This window comes from Pinus tabuliformis, chromosome 5_1, assembly GCF_031772625.1.
Source record: "Pinus tabuliformis cultivar Carrire ecotype Pingquan chromosome 5_1, CPIR1, whole genome shotgun sequence".
Lineage (NCBI taxonomy): Eukaryota > Viridiplantae > Streptophyta > Pinopsida > Pinales > Pinaceae > Pinus > Pinus tabuliformis.
In genome coordinates, this window is record NC_142305.1 from 121,651,813 (window position 1) to 121,675,869 (window position 24,057).

Below are 24,057 nucleotides of genomic sequence, written 5' to 3' on the forward strand. Positions count from 1 at the left end.
AATCAAGAAAAATGGCAAGAAAATACATTACAGAAAGTTGAGGAAAAAAATTTTAGTCATACATCTTCACGGACTCTGGTTTCTCAAGAAAAATAAACCAAAAGACGAAGAGAAAGTTTGTCTCCTAGAGACTCAAAAGCTCAAGCTATAGGTTTCACAGTTTTCAAAAGGAGAAATAAGACAAACACTAATTAGGAATTCTTAGAGGACAGGAGTTCAAAAGAGGAGGCCACAGTGGTGTTGTTAGGTTTTCCCACCACTTCTTTTCCACAAATTTAAGAGATCACACATTCTCCTATGTCATATGTTTCTCAAGATACAATGCAGCAAAATATTTTTGTTAGATATAGAGAAATTAAAAGGAAGAATGAAGCATTAAAGGCCACTACCTATTCAGAATTTTGGAAGTAGTCTTCCACTTCACAGGATATACTTTTGTCTGCACTTTATACTGAAAACGGATAGTTTCAATTAGATTTCTTGGAACCTAAAGTTCCAGTCCCTAAAAGTGCAGAAGATTATAAAACATCCATTTTTTCTTTTCACACCAAGAAAATTCATTTCATTAATCAAATTGACCTGCATAAGTATGCTAGTGAAATGATATTTTCCACATTGACAAGTTCAGTTATGGCAGCCTCTAAACTACAAGCTTCCTTGAACAATATTCACACATAATTGAAGATGGAGAGAATGTCATATTTGGCTAAATATACCTGAATCAAAGCTCTTGAATATTTGGTCATCAAACTAGGATATGATCCTAGTGATATCAAAGTAACAGAAGAGATGATAAAGAATAAGAATGTTGACATTCAAGCATTGAGGAAGCAGATTAAACCTCCTACTACTGAACATCCACAAGCAAAGGAAGTTGATCAACTTGAGAATGAAAAAGAAAATATGTTCAATTTGATAGTTGAAAAAAATGTTCAAATTTAGAAAATGGAAGCTGACATGGAATCACTCCTAAAAGAAAAAGAGCAGTGACTCAGTATTTCAGCTGCCATTCCTATGTTACAACTTCTACAATAGGTACTTCAGCAGCAAGGACATCTACAGCCAAAATCATCACAGTAGAAGCACAGTCTACTGATATAGTAGAACAACTATCAAAGGCCATGGTAGACTTATCTTTGAAGGATCAAGAAATCGAAAAATTCAAAATGCAGCTCCAAAAGATTCAAGAGTAGAAGATTAAGTCTGATAATGCATATTTGGTTGATATTCAAAAGAATTATAAATTAACTTAGCAATTAGAAGTTTATGAAAATGAATCTTTAATTACACAAACTATTGATCAGGCCAAAGAAAAAATTTTGATAGACATTAATGCATTAGTGACTTAATTATGGCCTTCAATTGAAATTATTTTTTAGCAGGAATATTTATTGCAGAGGTCAAAAGCAGTAGTAGTAGAAATAAAGAAGACCTTGACCACAAACCAGGAGATGCCACAAGGATAATCAAAGTATTAAACTCCAAGGCAAAAGATGAGCTTGAATAATTTAGCATTAAAGATAGAACTGAATTTATCTTAGAGGTGAGGAAAGTTTTAACTAAGAAGAATTTGATGCTACATCTTGAGAACAAGTGCCAGAATTTGGAGGTTCAGATCAAGAAATTTCATAGTTAATTCAATGCTTTACATTAGAAATGACTTCCATGTTTGTAGGATAGAGTTGGAAAATTGATTCCACTTGAATATTATCAACACATGTTACATGAGATAGCAGTGGACAAGACCAAATTTGCCAAAATCGAAGGAATTATTACTGGAAAAGCCTTCATTGAAGGTTTAATTTATGATTTGCTAATTCAACATGAAATGAAGCATTTGTTTCTAAATAGGCCCACTTTTGAAAAATATAGTGAAGTTGACGAGTCATATAGAAAATTGTTAAAATTTTCTATCCCTGATGAAAAGATATGGGATAGAGTGTGTGAGCTCATCTAATAGGAACAGAATGCCAAATTTCAGGAGTAGACAACAAAATTTCAGGAGCAGACAGCAAAATTTTAGGGGCAGTGAAAAGAAAAGTGTATTTCTAACTACTATCATCAACAAAAACCTTCGAAATTTGTGCAAAGTGTTCAAATCAATTCAGATCTACTATTTTTCAGTTCTATTTTTGTAATATCCCAACTATTTTGTAAGAAATTTTGTTTCTAGTTTAGATATGTTTGAAGTCGAACTCTATAAATATTTTGTAATTCAAAGAAGAAAGGGTTAAACCCTTGTGATGAACTAGTGGACATGCTTATAACTTTCTAAGTTATTTCTGAATTTAATAGAAGGATTCTGGATTCATTCTGAGCAGCTTGTGTATCTTTGTGAGTTCTTCTAGTTATTCAATTATGTATTCATTTTATTTTCTATGCACGTGTTCAAGGTAACATGGAAGTCTGGGTAAGAATAGATTGAATTTCAATCTCTCTTAAAACCCCTGCAAAGTTATCATTAAAGAGATTAATTAACTGAAACTATATGTCTTAGTTAATTCTTCTAAATTTTTAAATTGTTGCCTTCTATCATCTCTTGCACATGTATTGTTTGGTTGTAGAAAACTTCTATACGCATCTACTATATATAAGAAAGTAGATGTTCAATCTGAATATATAAAGAATTATATATCTTCCTAAATTCTACTTTCCATATCATTTTTAAAGCTTAACTATATTAAGAATGAAGAATCAACCCTTATGTTTACTTATAAATATGTAGGATTTGCATCTGTTTAAAAGTTTTAAGCATTGATCATCCACTCAAAATTAAAATAATTACTTTAGATGCTTTGGCACGGTCCCTTAGCCTAGGATTTTCTACAAAGGACAACATCAGATTGGGGTTGTTGCCGGGGAACGAAGATTGAAGCTTGCTTCCCTAGGAAAAAGATTATACTTGCCTCTTAACAATTAATAAGAGGCAAGTAATCTAAAATCCTTCACTTGGCGACTCTACATATTAAATCCAGCTTCACGCAGGCATACCAACTCACAGTGAGATCCAGATGTTTCCTCCCCTTTATTGGATCCAGAGAGATTAGTTAGAATTGCATCAATTAGATGTAGGTTAGAAGGCATATCTTACTACTTCTGCCTCTGTTTTATCTGAATCACCTTCATAATATGACCCTTCACAGTCAACTCCAATACCTGTTGAATTATCAGATCTTCCTCCAAAAATTTTAGAACTCCTTTCTAAAGGAGTAGATCTTCAAACTGCACTTTTAGTCCATCAGCTTGAGGCTTTTGAACTTCCTTATTCCCATTTGGAACCTTTTAACAGTGAAGAAGATCCTAAACTTTCTCTTTCTGAGTATAAACCACTTGATTTTAAATCTTCTTTTGTACATACTTATCCATCCACTTCTACTAAATCTGAAGAGGAACTTAGTATTTATACTAATCCTCTAGCTTTTGAGGATCCTGAAAAGGTTCTTCTTGAAGTTCAGAAGTTAGTTATTAATCCTCAATTCTTCCAGAAACCCAAACCTTCATCACCTCCTTCTTCTAGTAAAGTTGTTTCTCCTAAAAAGACAACTCCATCACAACATCAAATGGTTGGTATTCAACCAATTGTGGCAGCACGTTATGCAACCTTAGTTCTTCCACCTGCAACCCAACTTCATGCTTTTCCTTATGGGTATTTAAAACACTTACCTAGATTTAATGGAGATACGGCCATCCACTGAAGATCACTTAGCTGAATTCCTAGACTTTGCTGATAACATGAATATTGAACATGAAGATGTCTACACAAGACTCTTTGTTCAATCACTTGAAGGAAATGTTAGGATATGGTTCAGACAACTTCAAGCTAATTCAATTAATTCATGGGTTGAACTAGTTAATATTTTAAAAATCAGCGGGGAATTAAAAAGGATGTTGTTTACTATTTAACAAAATTTGAAGACTTAAAAAGAAACCCTAGTGAACCTGTAGTTGATTTCATTAACAGATTCAATAAACTTTGTAACAAAATGCCTCCAGATTGCAAACTTCCAATAAATGTTGCTAAGGTTAGATTTTCCAAAGCATTTGAAGATGAATTTGTTGTAATGCTTAGGGAGAGAAAATTAGAAACTTTAGCAAACATGAAAACTAATGCAATCTAAGTTGAAGCTAATAGATTGGCATCTACTAAATTGAAAGCTAAGGCAGAAAAGGCTGATAAGATGATGAAAGCTAGAGAAGAAAGTACCTCATCAAAAACTAAAGATGGAGATCATAAAATTCATGAAATATCCTCTCTACCTAGAAATCTCTCTAATAGAATCTCAAGAATGGAAACTAAACCTAGAGTAACCCGACAACTTGCAAACATACCACAAGTTCAATGCAGAAGACCTTTTCAACCTCAAATTTTGTAAAGACCAAACAATGATTAGCAAATTCAACCTCCCCTAATGATTGATGATCAAGATCCTAAAGAAACTATTCCTTTCAATATAAATGATATCAATTATTTTGAATATCCATCATCACATAATTCTATTGTTCCAATCACTCAAGATCAATCTTTAATTCAAAATCAAGAAATTTCTCAAATTTTCAAGCTTTTTCTAAATATCTCATTGTTGAATTAAATAGAGAGTATAACCTTAGACCAAGGCCATGACCTGGTAGACCAGTAAAAAATGTTACCATTGATGAACCTCAAGTAAAATCAATTGAAACACAAACATCATCAATTCAACCACAGAATCAGTCACATGAACAAAATATTGCTGAAAAAAATGTTCCAATAGTTTTTAATTTTGAGAAAGAATTAGAGAGAGTTAAAATTCCAATCCCATTATCTGAACTCTCCAAAAATCCAGGTTATAAACATCAAGTCTCTAAATGGATTCAATATTCAAGTGTTGATGGAGAGGGGGATGTCATTAATTTACGGGATGAAAAATCTCACGTTGTTTTTGGTCCTAGTTCAAATATGATTGATGAAAGTGTACCTCCCTTTTATGTCACCTTGAAAAATTCATGATCACCTTTTATATAATTGCATGTTATATTATGGTGTTTCCCGTAATCTAATGTCTAAAGTAATCATGGATCAACATCAATTACAAATCACAAGACCATATCATGATCTGTATACTTTTGATTCCAAGAAAGTAACTTGCCTCATATTAATTAAGGATTTAGTTGTAACACTTGCTCAAATCCATGTCAAGAGTGTAGTCTTGGACATTGTTATTACAATTATTCCCCCAAAATTTGGAATGTTATTATCCATATCTTGTTGTGTCAAGTTAGGGGGAATTCTACAAATGGACATGTCTTATGCTACAATCCTAGTTTATGGAGGTGAACATTTAAGACTATACAGAGAAGTAAGATTCATCAATACAGTTTGTAAAGAAAATCAAGCAATTAATCATCCCATTTATGCAATTGACCAAGATTTTGGATGCTTTACTTTAGCTGCTAATGATCTTCCAAATCCTCAAATCAGCATTCAAGAAACTGTCAATACCCCTCAAATTATAAACACTGACATTTGGAAAATGTATTTTGATGGAGAATTTTCCAAAGATGGGGCAGGGGTTGGAATTGTACTCATCTCTCCTAATAAGAAAAATATAACCCAATCTTTTAAATTAGATTTTGAGGTCACAAACAATGTGGAAGAATATGAAGCCCTAATTTTAGGATTGGAGTTAGCTAAGAGTCTAAAAGTTGAAAACTTGGTTGTCCATGGTGATTCAAAGTTGACTGTAAAACAAATTAGAAACTTTTGTCAAAATAAACATCCTAGGCTTAGAGCTTATAGGAATGAAGTTTAGGACTATGTAGATAATTATTTTCAAGCCTTTAATATCACATCAATCCCAAGAGAAGAAAATATTCATGTTGATGCTTTGGCAATTTCTGCTAGTTCTTTTAAAATACTCAATCCTTTGCAATTGCATTATCAAATTGAGGTAAAATATAGACCTTCCATTCCTGAAAATCTCAAACATTGGCAACTTTTTGAAGATGATGAATAGTTAAAAAACTTTTTACAAGCAATAGATGAATTTTCTTCTTTGCATGTTGAAGAAGAACACATTGATGAAATTAAATCAAATGAGGATGATCAAAATTCACATTTAGAACAGAAAATTGTTGATCACTATATCATCCAGTTATCAAATAGTGACATTCCAAAAGGATTAGTTCCCCTTGAAAAAAAATTGATCCTAATGATATGTCAGAAACTTCATTGTTAAATTCACAACAAAAAGATGTCCAAGATTTTAATATTGGTACTTCTGAAGAAATCATAAATGTTAAAATTTCAACATTATTGCCTCAAGAAATCAAGCACAAATATATCAATATTTTAAAACATTATAGAGATGTATTTTCATGGTCAAATCAAGAATATAAAACCTATGACACAACCATTGTTCAACATAAAGTTCCTCTCAAGCCTGAAGCTAAACCATTTCAGTAGAAATTAAGAAGAATAAACCCAGTCTTGCTTCCAATCATTGAGAAGAAAATAAAAAGCTATTGGATACAAAAATAATTGTTCCGTTAAGATATTCTGAATGGATAGCCAACCTAGTACCTGTTAGGAAGAAAAATGGTGAAATAAGGCTGTGTGTTGACTTTAGGAATCTGGATAAATTGTCTTTAAAGCATAATTATCCATTACCAAAAATGGACCAACTACTTCAGAGGGTTTCAGGTTCAAATAGGATTTCAATGTTATATGGATTTTCAAGATATAACCAGATTCTGGTTATTCCAGAAGACAGAGAAAATACAGCATTTACAACTTCATGGCATACAATTATGTATGCCAAGATGTCATTTGGTTTAATCAACGCTGGAGAAACATTTCAATAAGCAATGAATCTCGCATTCGTTAGTAAGATAAATAAATAAATTTATTACCTTAATGTGGGTAATTATCAAGGTAATTAAGATGATAAGACGGTCGGGCGGTGGAATGGTTGGCCACATGGCCACCTGCGTCTTCCCCCATGCCAACCTAAGATGCATTCAAGGCACCATGCAGGCACCATTAAATGAATGTTATGGCCGAGACAGCACCACAACACTCATAGCAATGATGTCTGCAGATCATTATGCAACTCCTCCTCTCCTGCTCCATTGTGTTTGCCCTTCGTAGGCCGCAGAGGCTTGTTCTCACACTGTAACAAGTAGCCGCTGCTGGCTGCTAAGTTGCATTGACCTGGGCAACGTATTTCATTATTCCCATACCAGACTTTGCAACTTAGCTCTAGCTCAGACCTCCTTTGCCCATTCTCTATGCAATTATTCCACCATCCCCTCTGTTGCTAACCCTTTCAATCCTACCATGGTCCGACATCGAATGCGAAGCAGGAGAGGAGGCACTCGCAGCGGGAGCATCCGCCCTCCTGTAATGCCTAACCCTGGCTGTGTCTCCCCTACATCTTCAGCTGACAATCCCAATCCACATAGCTCCTTCTTTGGACATTACCCAGACACCTGCAGCGGAAGGGGAAGAGCTAGGCTCCAAGGTACATGAAGGAGGGATGCTGCGGTTCACACAACCAATTTTCCCCTTCCTCTGCATCTAGCTCCCCATACCACGCAATTCCTTTTTTGCAGCACCTTGAATCGACCCGTAATCACAGCCACCGTTACTATCACATTCTCTGAAGAAACTGACCTACCGGCACCTCCGCCTGAGCACAATGATGAGCAGAACAGGGCAGAACCAAGCAACAGGAGCATTCGCAACCCCGACAAACAACAAACCGACGAAGATGGAGCCACCCTGCATGGTAACGCATTGGCTGGCAGTCAGCAAGCTGTGAAAGGCAAACTTGGTGACACATAGGCTTCAAGAAGCCGACGGGTCGACACGTCTGGAATGCATGCGGGTGCAGGTAGCACCGAGGGCGTCCATCCAGCTCATGGCAATGGCAAGTCAGACAAGGAAGACGATTGGGATAAATACGCATGTCCGATCATGGAAGAACCGGCCCCAGACAATCTCTAGTCACGACACTTGGCAGCCAAGAGTCGCTTTTGGCCAAGTGGATGCTTTTCATGATGACTAGGCAATTACAGTTAAGTTTGTGTGTTTTATGGTTATGTCAATGCAATGTCTAAGATGCTTTTTTGTTTTTTGGTCAAAAATGATAACCCCTGTGTGGGTTCTTTTGATTTCATGGACTGGTTTCCCCTTTGTTGGGGTAGTCAAGGCTAGACAGTCTTATTTTGTGATGAATGATGCTCAGTACTATTCAGGCCATGTCTCACTGTAATTACATTTTTTGTATCATATTAATAGAAAAATATTACTTAGAAAAAAAAAATATAAATAAATTTATTGTCATTGATCTTGATGATTTAATTGTATTTTCTAATTCTGATGAGAAACCTTGAAGCACTTGAGAAATTTTTTTGAAAGTTGCAGAAATATGGGATTTCTCTTAATCCCAAAAAGTCACTTTTTTCCATAAAAGAAGGAAAGCTATTGGGACATATAATTTCAAAGGAAGGAGTTGTTATTGATCCAAAAAGAGTCTTAGAAATTCAAGTAATCAATTTACCAAGAAATAAAAAGGAAATTCAATCATTTTTAGGAAAAATAAATTTCTTAAGAAGATTTATACCTAATTATGCTGAGATTGTGAAAGATATTACTTATATGCTTAAAAAGGATCATGAATTCAAATGGATAGTACAGGCTAGATATTATTTTTCACATATCAAGAAAGCCATTTCAGAAGCCCCAGTACTAGCTAGTCCAAATTACTCAAAACATTTTAGTATCTTCTCCTTTGCCTCTGACACTACCATAATAGTTGTTTTACTACAAAGGAATGATGATGGATATGAGAAGCCAATTTCCTTTTTTCAGTAAGGTGATGAGAGATGTTGAACTGAGATATGACATCATAGAGAAATAAGATTATGTCCTTGTATAAGCTTTAAAATCATTCAGGATTTATGTTTTACATTATCATGTTATCGCTTATGTCCCCAACAATGCAGTCAAAATTAGTTTTAACACAACCTCATACAGATGGAAAGAGGGGAAGATGGATTGAAAAAATACTTGAATTTGATCTAGATATCATACCTACCAAACTGGTGAAAGGACAGGGTTTAGCTAAACTTTTGGCTTAATCAAATTGTAAGATTCTTGGTATCAATACCATTTTGCAGATTTCAAGTGAGAAGAATCCACAAGAACCTTCTCAAATGTCAACTGAGAAGAATCCACAAGAACCTTCTCAAATGTCAACAGAGAAGAATCCACAAGAACCTTATCATATTTCAAGTCAGAAGAATCCACAAGAACCTTCTTCCAGTTCAGATCTTGTTCCTCTTCCTTTACATATTGATGACAAATTTTTACTTTTAGATTGGTATAAAGACATAGTGAATTTTCTTCGAGATTTAAAATATCCTCCTGAATTTACAAAGAATCAATCCAAATCTCTTAGACTCAAAGCTATGAAATATTGTATCATAAATGCCAATTTGTATTGGAAGGATCCTTTGAATATCCTTTTATTATGTTTGACTAAAAGTGAAACCGAAGGAGTCATTGAACAGTTTCATGAAGGCATTTGTGGAGGACATTATGCTTGGAACGCAAATGCATACAAAATTCTGAGAGCAGGTTTCTATTGGCCCAAATTATTTGTATGGGTTGGAGGAAAGGTAAGAAGTTGTATCGCATGTCAGATATTTGTTGGGAAACAGAGAGTAGCAGCACTTCCCCTTGTCCCAATTTTAATTGAAGCTCTATTTTTACAATAGGGATTAAATTTCATAGGTGAAATAGTTCCAGCTTTGAGCAACCACCATAGATGGATATTAATTGCCACTGATTACTTTACCAAGTGGGTAGAAGCAATACCTGTTAAGAATGAAACTAATACAGTGGTTATCAAATTCATTGAAGAGAATATATTGTCTAGATTTGGCTGCCCATAGCAAATAGTTATAGATAATGCACAAGCTTTCAACAACATTAAAATGATAAAGTTTTGTCATAAATATCATATTTCATTGCATCATTCTACACCATATTACCCACAAGGTAATGGGTTAGCAAAATCATCAAATAAAAGTCTGGTTAAGGTAATCAAGAAAGTATGGTAGGAAGCGAAGACCCCGAACAATTATGGTTTGTTGCAGATGATGTGTGGACAGTGCAACAGATTACTAATAATAATATAAAGAATACGCAGCTAGTCACGGCGTTGCAGAATAGGGCGTTGACTTGGTATATCAAGTTCTTCCAAGATAGACCCGATGTGACGATGGCAAAGACTCAATAGACTTTGAACAGTGAGTTTAAGAAACCTGAGTCTCAGGCATAGTCTGTAACAGAGTTTAAGGAGACATAATAGAGGGTAAATGAGTTCGTGTGGGACTTCGATCAGAGGTTGAAGTCCCTAAACAATAGGCTAACATGTTAATCACAGAGTCTCATCATAGGGATTAGTACATCGCATCCCTCCTTCCACATCTAAGATTACCATTATCGTAGCAGAAGATAGGAATGCAAGCAGATGTTGTGGATAACATGATGACGTTGGAAGCCTCAACAGTGCGGGATACGAATGTTGGAGTACAATAGATTCATTCGCAGTTGGCAAGTTAGCACATGGAGTTAAAAAGCTTGAAGATCGAAAAGGATGCTCAGAATGAGGTGTGCACTAAAGTTTGGTGCATAAAATGTAAAGGTAAGGGACATGATAAGGATCACTGCCCTATTTATCAAAATTACTTGATGGAGGAGGTCATCTGCCTCTGAAACCTGAAAACATTACGGGACCAAGTGCGGAAGTACCATTATGGTGCGTTATATGCCAAATAGTTGGGAAGAACATGACTGTTAATTGTCACCTCTTGAAAAAGTTTGTACAAACTCCACAATAGTTGTTTTGTACCTTATGTTAATCGGTTGGGAATGATAAGCGAAACTGTCGAAGCTACGAATTAATGATGGAGCGGAACCCTACGTATCAAATGCGAGTGGAAAATTGACCTCAGGATAAGGGTGCGAGTGTAGCGCACGAAGGATTTCAAGCCCGTCAAAGACGAAGAGAAGGAGGGGCTGGCAGAGGTCGTGGACAAGTAATTTGTTATAACTGTGGTGAAGCAGGACATTTTGTGCACGATCGTCAGAACCCAACACATCCATCTTGTCAATACTACAGACAGTTCGATCATGTGATAGAAGATTTCCCTGTGCTGATTGCCAAAATGCAGGAGAAGAAGATGCAACAACCTACGCAAAACATACAGATGATGAGGACAGAGCATCTCGAAGAGGACCATAGCATCAATATTGTAACATGAAGTGGTATGGCCACAGGAGAAGATAAAGGAAAGCAGCTAGAAACCGAAGGATGGGTGCGTAAGGCTACCGACAAGGAAGTCGGATTTGATCTCAACCGGGCTAGAGAAACTTTTATGGATGCCAAGAAGAATTTTGATGAAGCTTCTATGGCAGGGAGTCAACAGAAATCGGTTGAAAATAGTGAAGTACAGGACGTGGATCCCTCGCTATTGGCTTCTTTCTGAAAACTTGTATGAAGCTGTTGCGGGATAAGAAGGCGGTAGAAGGGCTCCAAGAGCTAATTGATAATTGTATGGGAAAAATTAAGACTCCTTTAGAATAGCGCACTCTAAGGAAACTGGGTAAACATAAGAAAAAAAAGGGCGCGATATGAGGCTAACCACACAAATTGGAGAGTATGAAATGGATCAAGTTATACTAGATCTATGATCTGGTGCGAACGTACTACCTAAGAAGACCTGGGAAATGAAGGGGAGACATGTGCTATAATGGTATCCTATACAGCTACTCATGCCAATCAGTAGAAAATCATTCCTATGGGGCGCCTATATGGGGTAATGGTCAATATTGAAGGAGCATGTGCTCTGGCCGATTTTGAAGTAATTGAAATAGTGGATGACAACAATCCTTACCCTGCGCTAATAGGAATTGATTGGGCCTTCGAAATGGATGTCATAATTAATCTGAATAAGTGAAGGATGACATTGAGAAGAAGGTGCTCTAAGTTATTGTACCATTGGGTCCTGCTGAAGGAGCACGCTATACTGAACCAGTCTGCGACTATGAGGAAGACAATGATTTGGATCAAATATATAATATCACTGCACGTAATGAAGATTGGATCAATCCCACTGTAGATGGGCAGATTACATGGGATATCTTAGGAGAAATTTTCTTGTTAACTTTCAGCTTTGAGGATGGATTTGAGTGCATTAGTGAAGCTCTCCAGGAAATTAAGGCTGCAATATTCAGGACACCTGAGGAGCCGGTAGAATGGGTTCAATAGGACTAGAATACACAGCTACGCCATGTGCTGGAATGCTACAATGTGACTGCAGAAGAAGAAGAAGAAGAGGATCCACGGAATATCAACATTCCAGAAACCAAAGGACAGCGCGAGGTTGAAGGACCCAAAGCAGCAAACCCTTATATAACAGAACCTTTAAAAACCAGGAAACTAAACATCGTATCCGACACGTAGCCCAAGTTTGTAAGGATAGGTAATTATTGGGATGAAGATATAGTTGATAAAGTTGTGGAGTTGTTGCGCGAATGCTAGAACTTGTTTCCCACCAAGTTCTCAGATTTGAAGGGCATTATAGAAGATTTGGGTGTAATGAATATCACTCTAAGCTTGATGTGAAGCCCGTGAAGCAAAGGCCCTACCACCTAAATCCCAAGTATAAGGAGAAGGTGCGTAAAGAGTTGGACAAAATGCTGGAGGCTGGAATCATTGAGTCAATAGAAGAGTTTGATTGGGTAAGTCCTATGGTTGTTAAGGAAAAGAAGCAGCAAGGTGAAATCAGGATATGCGTAGATCTGAGAGAGCTTAATGTTGTGTGCGTCCATGACCCATTTCCAACACCATTTACAGAGGAAGCTTTAGAGAATGTTGGAGGTTAGGAAGCCTATTCATTCAGTGATGGCTTCTCAGGGTAACTTCAGATTAAGATTGCGCCAGAGGGTCGCAGCAAGACGACCTTTGCGACGGATTGGGGATGCTTTCAATACACAGTGATGCCATTCGGACTGAAGAATGCACCCACGATCTTCTCAAGGGTTGTAATTGCAGCGTTTAAAGAATTCATCCATAAATTTTTAGAAGTATATTTTGATGGCTGGACAATGTTTGGATTGGTAAAGCATCACGTTGCAAGTTTGCGCCTTATGTTGGATACTTGTCGCAGATACTGGATTGCCCTGAACTTGAAGAAATGTATCTTTTGTGTGCCTTATGGGATATTGCTAGGCCATGTGGTCTGTAAACAATGATTAATGGTTGATCTTGCAAAGATAGCAGTGATTTTCAATTTAGAGGCTCCGAAGAATGTAAAGCAGTTGCACGCAACGTTGGGCCACACTAGCTACTATAGGAAGTTTATCAAAGCTTATGCATAGACAACTACGCCGATGGAAAAATTACTAAAGAAGGACGCGACTTTCTATTGAGATGAAGAGTGTCAGCATGGTCTGGACGTGTTAAAGGAAAAGATGGTGACTGCGCCCATTTTGGTGTTTCCAGACTGGAAGAAAGAGTTTTATGTTCATGTGGATGCCTCTTGTATTGCATTGGGTGCGTATAAACACAGCGAGGAGAAGGTGAGTTAGATCACCCTATAGCCTTGGCGAGCAGGAAATTATCAAAGGCGGGGAATAACTACTCAACTACAGAGTGGGAGGGATTGGCCATGGTCTATGCGCTACAAAAATTTCAACATTACCTATTAGGCATGCATTTCAAAATGTACTCATATCACTCTGATCTCAAATACCTGGTCAACAAGCCTGTGTTGTGGGGGAAGATTTGTAGGTGGTTATTATTTTTCCAAGAATATGATTTTGAGGTAAGTGTGAAGCTCGGACGATTAAATGTGGGATACGATCATCGATCTAGAATTGAGACAGGTGAAGAACCTACTAATTTGGAGGAAGGGTTGTCAGATGCACAACTCTTTGTGGAACATGTCATTGATGATCATTTTGTTGATATAATCCAGTTTTTAACTACTAGCACAGCCTCAGAAAGATATTCTATAAAAAAGAAAGGAATTGGTGGTTTGTGCAGTTGATTTTTCGATAATCGCAGGACACTTGTATAAGATGAGCACTAATGAAATACTACGCTGATATGTTCTGGAGTTTGAATGATCTAGCATCCTCACCGAAGCACATGGAGGAGTGGCAAGAGGAAACTATGCGGGCAAAGCAACTAATGAGCCTCATAAATGGTTAATTATATGGGCTCATTTTACCTCCTATCCTAGTCAAATCAACCATTCTCTTAGCTTATTGGATGATTTTCTAATTATATTTATGCTTATAGAGTGAGTTGAGTTAGTTATTGTGCCATGTGGTCTAACATGTATTTAATGCAAATTATTGATGGATTTCGAGGTCAAAGTCAAGGATCCAGTGGACAAATGGCAGCAATAACTCGAAGTGGATAGAGGAGAGGACTTATAGGAGGGAATCCCCCTCATTTATTACTCCTCACTTCGAATTCCCCTTCATTCAGCTCGGAGTACAAGTAGCTGAATCATGCACTAGAAGGCAGCCGAGCAAGTGGAGGATGACTGATGATTATCTCGAGTTTTGGGAGCCAAGCCTCCCTAATTTTAAGGAAGCTATTGGTAGCTTCATTTGTATAAGTAGAGAGGCCTAAGGCCTCACTAGGGTCGGATTTTTGCTTATGTAAACTCTGCTCAAATTTGGAGCTTATTATTTTTGTGACAGTTTCAGGTAATTGTGCTATTGTTTTGAAAATAAAGATGGAATCCTTTTTGAGCTAGCACTGAGTTACTTCAGAGGGTAGAAGTTCTTGGGTTAGGGCCCAATCCAAGCAGCCAAGCTCCTCTTTACTTTTATTTGTATGTTTACTTAAGTTTTTGAACTAATTTGTTGTTAGATGTATTTCTTTCATGGTTAAGAATAGGTTGCTTTTGATGATTTAGTAGTTTGCTTTGATTTGTGCTTTCTGTAGCAAGTTAAACAGTGATCAGAAAAGATTCAAAAGGCTAGAAATAGTGCCTTGGTCTCTCTTCCTCCCTGTAGGACCATGATTTGAGGCAAAGACTCTCTTGCTGCCCCAAAAACACAGATTTTCCTCATTCATAGGACTTCTAGAGTTTGCAGCTTTTTAATAGGTTAATAGTCCAGCTTTTCTTTGCTTTAGATCTTCTTAATCATGCTCACTTCTTGATTTGCAATAGTATTCTTCCATGCTTTCCTTTCCTGCAGCATTTCCTTCCGTAGATCATAGTTTAGACTATTTTGATACAAAACTCTGTTTTTCTAGATGCACTCATTTCATTGTTTGCTTGATCTTTTTGGTTGACTGTCAGTTCCTTTGCAACAAATCTCTTCCAGCAGTAGGCCAGCTTATTAGAAATCACACCATCCATCTGATCCATGCCCTATAGGTCTCCCAAATCTCACCTCAATTCTTCCCTAGTTTCCTGCATTTTTCCATAGAACTTCTTCCTCTCTCCTTGAGCAAACTCAATCATATTTCTCTATCCTGGTGATCCATGGTAGACCTTAGGTGCCCTAACACCTCATTCCAACCTTCATCCACCATTCTCACCCACTCTCACACCCTCAAAACAGTGAAAACTGCTCTCAACCTCCTCCTGTAGGCATCTTGTAGTTTCCCTGTTTTCCTCTTGTAGATTTCCTATGTCCTCCTGTATATTTTCTTGTAGGCTTTCTTTTTAAGGACGAGTGTGGGAAAATACTCCAGAAGGCCACCTGAGACCTCCTAGGACCCTTCCACACCATCCTACATCCTCTCAAGTCCCAAAACCACCCTTCAAGGCCACCTATTCACTGCCACATTCACACACAATAAATTGCATGTATGTCAAATTCACATAAAAATACATAAAAATCCAAAAATATGTTTTTTGCTTATTTACTTCCAGAAGTAGCTTATTTAGATGTTGTTTACTTCCTTGAGTAGGTAATGGCATTCCTTTCATGGTTTTCATAGTGCTTTCTGCAAAAGTAGAATTAGTTGGTTAATTAGGGTTCACTAGGTTTGCTTTACATTTCAGTCTTTCTCCTTTTTGCAGTTAGATTAGCATCTGTAGAGTAATCTTTCTTTCCTTTCATCACATGTAAAGCTTCTTCTAGAATCCATAGAAGTTGGCTTGAGCTCCTAGTGATCTTGCGCCAGCTGACCAAGTGACAAACTGCAGTGAGAACTAGTACTTGTGCATACAGCACCGACGTTTCCAAGTTTGTTACGAACTACCAGGTTTATAAGAGTAAAGGAGGCAGCCCAAGAGTTGCAGCATTATTGTTGTAATACTGGTGCTGACCAGCAACCGTGCAGAAGATTCTACGCACAGGATTGTGGTGGCCAATGGTGCATAAGGATTCTAAGACGTTTTGCAGGGCATGCGTTGCTTGGCAGCGGATGGGGAAGCCATCGTGGAGGGACGAATTTCCCTTAAATCCTCAGACTTCATTACAAGTGTTTGACAAATGGGCAATTGAATTTGTGGGTCTGACACAGCCACCATGGAAAAAGACAAGCATGCGGTACATTATTACTGTGACTGAGTACTTAACAAGATGGGCAGAAGCACATCCGATGAGACTACGGCGCTGCTACAGTTGCGAAGTTTCTGTTTGAATATTTCTTGACAAGGTTTGGGTGTCCTAAGATACTAATGAGCGATAGGGGTACACATTTTATAAATGAAACAATTGACGTGATGCTCAAAGAGTTCCAGGTATCTCATCAAAAGAGTATGCCCTATCATCCTTAGGCAAATGGTATGGTTGAAGCATTCAATAAAATCCTGGAGAACACATTGACGAAGGTCTGCAACGCGAAGAGGAACGATTGGGATGTACACATACCAGTGGTCCTATGGGCATATAGGATGACGTGTAAAAATTTGACAGACCAAACTCCATTCAGGTTGGTCTATGGGATTGAACCTGTAATACCCATGGAGTATATTGTGCCGAGTCTGTGAATTGCATCATTGACTGATATGGCAGATCGCAAGACTATGGAGGAGTGCCTTGCAAATTTGTGGGAATTAGAAGAAGATTTATTTCTAACAGGATTTCACCAACAAGTGAAAAAGGAGCGCGAGAAGGCCTGGCATGATTGACATATTAAGTTTCGCACCTTCAAGGTGAATGTTTTGGTGTTACTTTATGATAGCAAATTCAGAAAATTTCTTGGGAAGTTTCAAATGAATTGGTTGGGACCCTATGTAGTCAAGGAAATTACAGATGGTGGCGCAGTTCAGCTCACGAAGCTGAATGGGGAATTATTTCTGGGAAGAGTCAATGGAAGTCGATTGAAATTGTATAAAGCAGATTATGCCCTTGCATAATGACTACATGATGGTGGGACAGTCTTAGTACTCCAAGCAGCTGCAAGGATGTACGAGACTATAAACTACACTACCCAAAAAGTGGGAAAAAAAAGTGAGGAGGTTGCGTGATGGAAACAAGAAGTGTGCCAGGAGGATCTATACCAAGGGGAGATGCAATGAGAGGACTACGCCATGGACGGTGGTGTCACGCATCAGGGTCCAAAAATAGTCATTGAGTGCACTGTAGGTGATTGGAAGGCAAAAATCTCATTAGGAGGAGTGGGTGAGTTGCATTTATGGAAAAAATATTTTGAAATCTGCCACCAAAGATGCATTTATGATAGGAATTTGGAAGGAATGGTCTGATTTGAATTTAAAATTGCCTATAAATCTAGCATGTTGGCCTGCATTAGAGCATTTTGCCTTCTAAAAATTGCTTGTGAACCCTCTTGTCTTAAGTCTATGAATAATGAAGATTGCGAAGATTTGTTTAAATTTCTAGGGCTAGCTACCGTAACTGAAATGTTCCGCAAGGCCTTCTTGGACAGAATGACAGCCACTAACCTCGCAGAAGCCGCAAGTTCTAAAGTCGTTTTCTCTGAAGCCATAGCCCTTGAAATCGCATCAGTAATGGAAGCTACACCTTCGGTGCCTATGGCACCGAGGTCACCTACGCCTAAGCCATCCACCGCTAAGAAGAAATAGAAGAAACCACAATCTGTTCCAGTGAGGCAGTCACCAATGAAGAATCCCCATGAGATTTAGCAGAAAGGGAAGATGGATAAGTAGAAACAGCCACATGAACCCCTGGATATTGATGAAGAAGAGGTTCGTGAAGGTGTTGAGGAGTTGGACACTGAGGAGGGTGAGCCTATCACTAGGCTCCCGAAGTATATCCCTCTGTAAAAAGGCAAAGAGAAGGTACCAAAATACCTAGATACCGCTAAGCTCATGATTTCTACTCCACTGTTGCCAAGGAAGGTGGTCTTTGAAGGCACGCTCTTAGGGCACATTCCTGCACTAAAAATGGAAGACTGGGATCTAGCTGACCATGAGAAATTACCACAGTTGGTGAAAAACAAGTATTTGGCCAAGATCTATTATTAGGAGACCTGAACCACACGACCATAGCCTATGAACTGGGTCACGGGGGTTGAGAAGCCTGGATTGTTGAATATGCTATGGGTACCTCATTTCAGCAGAACCAATATCAACACGGTGTGTGTGCGCCACTTGTTCACTTTGGGTCATGATGGGTGTCTCTGGTTGGGAGAACCTATCACCATCACAGATATGGTAATCCACTGTATCACAAGGTTTCCATACCAAGGGGTGGATACGGCCGAGGAGTTTGGAGGTAAGACCAAGGAAATGCAACTCGTAGACATAATGAAGAGCGAATTTGGATTAGTAAAGAATTCGTATGGATACTCCATCTGCTCAATCACAAACAAGGCGGTACATTTTGCCAAGATTTTGGCCTACAAGGTCATGCGAAAGTGCCTCGCGATGAGATTTTGGTGCCAGTTATTTCACTTGCCGCCCAATGCACGAAGGGGGTACAGTACAACTGAGCACAATATTTGTGTAAGGAGTTTTTGTTGAATTGTCGCGAAGCATAGGACGAGGGCAAGGCATTCCATTATGCCTAGCCGTTGTTGTTGATCACCCTTGTCATGTGGAGGCTACCAGAGGATAGTCAATTCCCTCCACAATATATCGACTTACCAGAGTCCGCGAAGTTCGTTTCTCTATGGGTGAAAAAGGATCCGAAGAGGGTCATGGAAATGAAGATGTTTTGGATACTGGTAGAGATGGAGCTCCACACGGTGATCAGCGAGAGGCCAAGGTTGTCACCAACCCTATTTGTGTAGTTGGATGCATACACGGAGTTCAAGGCATATTTTCACAATGTTTCTATCCGTGCACGACGAGATCCTACGAAGGTATGGTACAAATTGTCGTACCTAGCCACTGAAGCAGATACATAGGAAATTGTTGGGAAATGGCCAGGGGAGTGGCTGCACCCCACAGATCTTGGCGCGGGCACAAGAAAGGGCTAAGAGAGTTCCTTCGCACAAACTACAATAGTGCAGAATAAAAAGAGGGAAAGCAGGCTGCAGCCTGAGAGACGGTCGCACAGCGAAAGAAGGAAGTTGTTGCCAAGGTAGTAGCTAAAAAGGAGTGTCTCACGAAGGAAACATGATGGATGTTGCTGAGTCTACTTCTCAACATACTGCAGACAAGGATGGGTCTGATGAGGAAGGAAGAGGGGGCGAGGAGTAGAGTACTCCCTTCAGAATAACAAATCACCATAAGGATACGACTTCCGGACCTAGGAAGAAGCAGAAATAGGACAAGCACACGCACGTAGATCTAATGGTCCTCACCGAGGGGTACTTGGATGGGATCAGAGATAAGGTCTATGACACAATGACGGAGATGTGGACGCAGTTCGAGCAGCAATACCAGTAGGCACTAGAGAACGTGCATAAGGATCTACGTGAGTTGCAGATTCAAACAGGATGGCTTCAAGCGAGCGTGGGATAGGCGAGCGGGATTCAAGCGAGCCTGCGACAAGCAAGTACAGTGGTGCTAGAGACAGATAGGACTTTGGATCTTAGATTCATACCATTACCAGAGGGATCATTGTGTGCACAAGAAGAAGAGGTGAACACCCATATCCCACAAGTCAAGGATGTTTGTGTCAACCTAGCCACGCTGCTTGTTCAGACCCTCCACGAACTACATCACGGGGTATCAGACGAGCTCAGGGTCAGGGAGTAGCATGCATTTTTATTCATCAGCAAAGTAAAAATGAACAATGAACAGATATTCGCAGAAAAGGCACAAGCGCTGAAAGAGAAGGAAGAATTGACCACGCGCAGCCAAAACTTTGAGGCAACCATTACACAGCCATGTAATGTGCTACCAGAACTTAGCATTCCTAAAGATGCAGCATCAACAATAAAGATTCGAAAGTTAGCTGCAGCAGTCATAGAATCAAAGGAGGAAATCAAACGAGTCTGATTTGAGTTACAGATGCAGATCACAGAGTTGCAGTTGAAGTTGCAGCCAAACACTCTGCAGAAGTTCGGGAGAAGCGCGGAGTAGCCATCAAAGAAGGAATGGCCACATTATATGTAGCAGTCAAGGGCTGCACCGATCTCCTTGAGCAGGAAATGGAATTATGGACGACTCTGGAGGAGGACCCAAATCTGCATAAAATTGGCACAGATATCCGTGAGAAGCAACAACAATTTGATGAACTTACAGTGACTGTGTGCACTTTGGCGCCGGTCCAGTGCTTCGCTCTCTTAACAGAAAGGAAAAAGTTGCAGACAAAAATTGACAAGTTGCAGAGGAAAGAAGCCATCTTGAAGGTCATGACACAACCATGGATAGAGGACGCAAGCCAGCTTACTCTGTCATCACAAGAGAAGTTGAAGACAATCTAGCAAACACAAATGATGATGGGCCTCGCAGTGGAATGCCCTACTACATAAAAGATGGTAGAGGAAGTGCAGCAGGCTGCAATGCAGGGTATTGCTGACTTGCAAATGTTGAAGATGGAGTTCAGCGAACTCCAAGGAAAGATTGTTGCACCAACTGAGTGACTCGAGGGCGAGTCACCCAATTTGTGTTGGGGGCATGTTGGGATAGGGTCCCTGGGATCACTTTTGTCAAGTTTTGGGTCAAACTTGTAATATATTTTTGTAACGAATGTAAAGTCTCCATGAAATGTGGAAGCGGAGCACAAAGCTAGTAGAAGCCAAAGGGGATTTAGTCCCTTAGGTAGGTAGGTGATAAAGAGTTTTTGAGACACGCCCATGGTTCGTGGACCATGGTATTGTAAAGCAAATTCTATATATAGATGTGTCATAGTGAATCTTAAGAAGTATCTAATAGTGAAGAATCATTGCAAGGGCAAGGGTGCTAAGGCAGGAAAGGTCTGTTTCTTGTACTTAGGCGAAAGGGGAAGGCTCCTGCAGCTGAGTGCATGGAGACATTAGTAAGTCCGTAAGCAGACTGCACGGGCCCCTACAGCTGAGTGCGCAGGGAAAAGAAGTCTGTATCTGAACAATTATACTTAATAAAGACTATTTTGAGCCAATTCTGATGCATCTGTGTCTTGATTATTACTTCTACAAAGTTTATGTATCTCTACTATATGTTATGATTTACACGAATTAATGCTTGTTTACTACACGAGAGTAGTAGATATATAACCATTATGCATGATAAGTATAATTATGAACCTTTGCAAAGATCTGGAAGCTATTTAGATAGATTTACATTATGTGTCTATTCGGAAGGGTTAGAGGTGAGCAAAGGTAGATATAAGCCTTATAGACTATAGGAACACATCACATAGGCCTCTGGATGCAAAAACTTGGTTCTAGCATCCCCCAATACTGCTTCAGGTGAGACTGCAACCTACGCTATGCAGGTTGTTTCTGAAAGGGCCAGAAGTTAGGGCTTTTTTGGTTGGTGCAGATAAAGATGAACCTGGGTCAGGCCCCACTAAGCCAACAATTCCTCCCTTATGAGGGAAAGAAATCATCTTAAAATATGTTGAAACAACAACATCCATAGCATAAACCCATGTACAACCTAGTAGAAGATTATAATCTAGCAGTATGTAGATAAATTCGACTTCTACTGATACTGTCTTGCCGCCTAATTCTACTTGTAATGAATTCAAAATTCCACAAGGCTTGAAGCCTCTTCCGTTAAAAGCCTTTAGAGTAGTCAGTGACTGATTCAATTAGGGAGAACCAATGGCCTTCCAGCAAGAAAGGGACATGATACAAGTTGAGGCTCCTTCGTTCACAATGGAATGATGGATATTCTTACCATGAATAACAACTTGAATCATGAAATATAATTGGTTTGGAAGTCGAGGTGTATGATTCTCATGGTTAAAAACTACTAGGTTAGAATCTGAAGGATCAATACTTCCAATTGCGAAAAGCAAAGCCTTCTTTTGGGCAGGGAAATTTTACAACACCTCAAAAGTCAACAGATCTGAAGGAGCCTGAGACAAATCCTCAACTATATTATAATTCTGAAAGCTCTTGCACGAGGGTTGAATGTGGATTTATGGATAATGCCTTTGGGAGGCTTAATTTTCAATTCGGTAGGAAATGCATTTGGAGCAGGATCCGATGGAGATGTAGTTGAACTAACAGGTTGATCAATATCCTGACCGTTCGAGGGATTCACATTATCGTACTCTTTACTTTGAGTGGCCACCATAATGTTATTTATTGGCTTAGTAGAGGAAATCATCAGAACTGAGTTATAGGAAGTGGGATCCCAGGAAACCATATTGGTCTCCTTATTCGAAAACGGATTTTTCAATAGAGAGGGTGCAACAAATGATTTAAGGAATTGATTCACTTCCACCTGGTGTGGACAAACATGAGCGAAATTCTCCTCATTACAAATCAAACATGGATAACAAGGTTTTTGATTTTCTTCATAAGACTTATTGTTTTGTTTATCCTGTAGAGGATTATCTTTCTTCTTTTTACCTTTGCCTTTCTTCTTACTTCCTGGTTGCTGATATTTTAGTTTGGAAGATTGAACTACATTGGTCTTGGAAGTAGAAGTCATAGGAGTGGTGGAAGGAGGGCTTTGGCCAGCCACAACGAGATTCAAACCAAATGGTTTACTCATCGATTGCTGCTTGGCAGAACCAATCATTCCATCAACGAAATGTAATTCTTTATTAGAAGGTTGAGGAACAATATTGGAAGGTCGCAGAGCATTTGGTATTTTATCATAAAGCGTGTCAGATTGGGTATAAATAAGATCCAACTACTATGCACAAGAAATTACCTACTCTTTGGTCACAAATATGTCTTTAGCGATGTCTTATGTGATGGATGGCAACACAGACTTAATGAACCATTCAACTAAAAATTGATCAAGAACAAAAGTTTTAACCAAACAATGATGACGTCACCACTCATGAATGTGATAAAAAATGTGAGTGGCATCAGTTTGTTTGAAATTGGTTAAAAGTTCAGTTCCAGTCTCATATTAGATGGGTAACTAGAAATGTATTAGGAATGTGGTAGCCAAGGCGCTTAAATTATTGAACGAAGTTCAATATACCATTTTGTTGTCATACTAGTGAGTGTGCACTGGAAAAGACGCAAACGAACAGACTCATCATTGATAGAGTTCGAAGAACACCACAAATTATAAGTCATCACATGTGTACATGGATATTCTCCAGGATTTCCATTGAACTTAGGGATATCACTGGGCAATTTTATATGAATTGGTGATCCTGGTCATATCTGGCAATTCAAGAGTTGCTAGGAATGGCAACTGCATGTTGAGGTCTGGTGGAGGATATCCTAGGTAAGATGGGATGGCCTAAATAATAGGTATATGTGTTCCGGGATAGGGAGGATTCTGATAAACAAAATACACAACCTTGTTTCCCAGCTCCAGGATAACCTTGCAAAGGTTGAAACAATTGGTTTTGGATTTTCTAACCATAAGGCATTTGAGGGATACCTTGATACAGTGGATATTGTTGCCCTATGGTATTTTGCATCATCCCAATATAAGGCTGGTTAGTTTGTGCCTGCGCCATACCATATACATTCTAACCCATTTGAATTTGAGGAATGGCTTGACCAAGCGATTGTGATTGTAAGTTATCTTGAAATT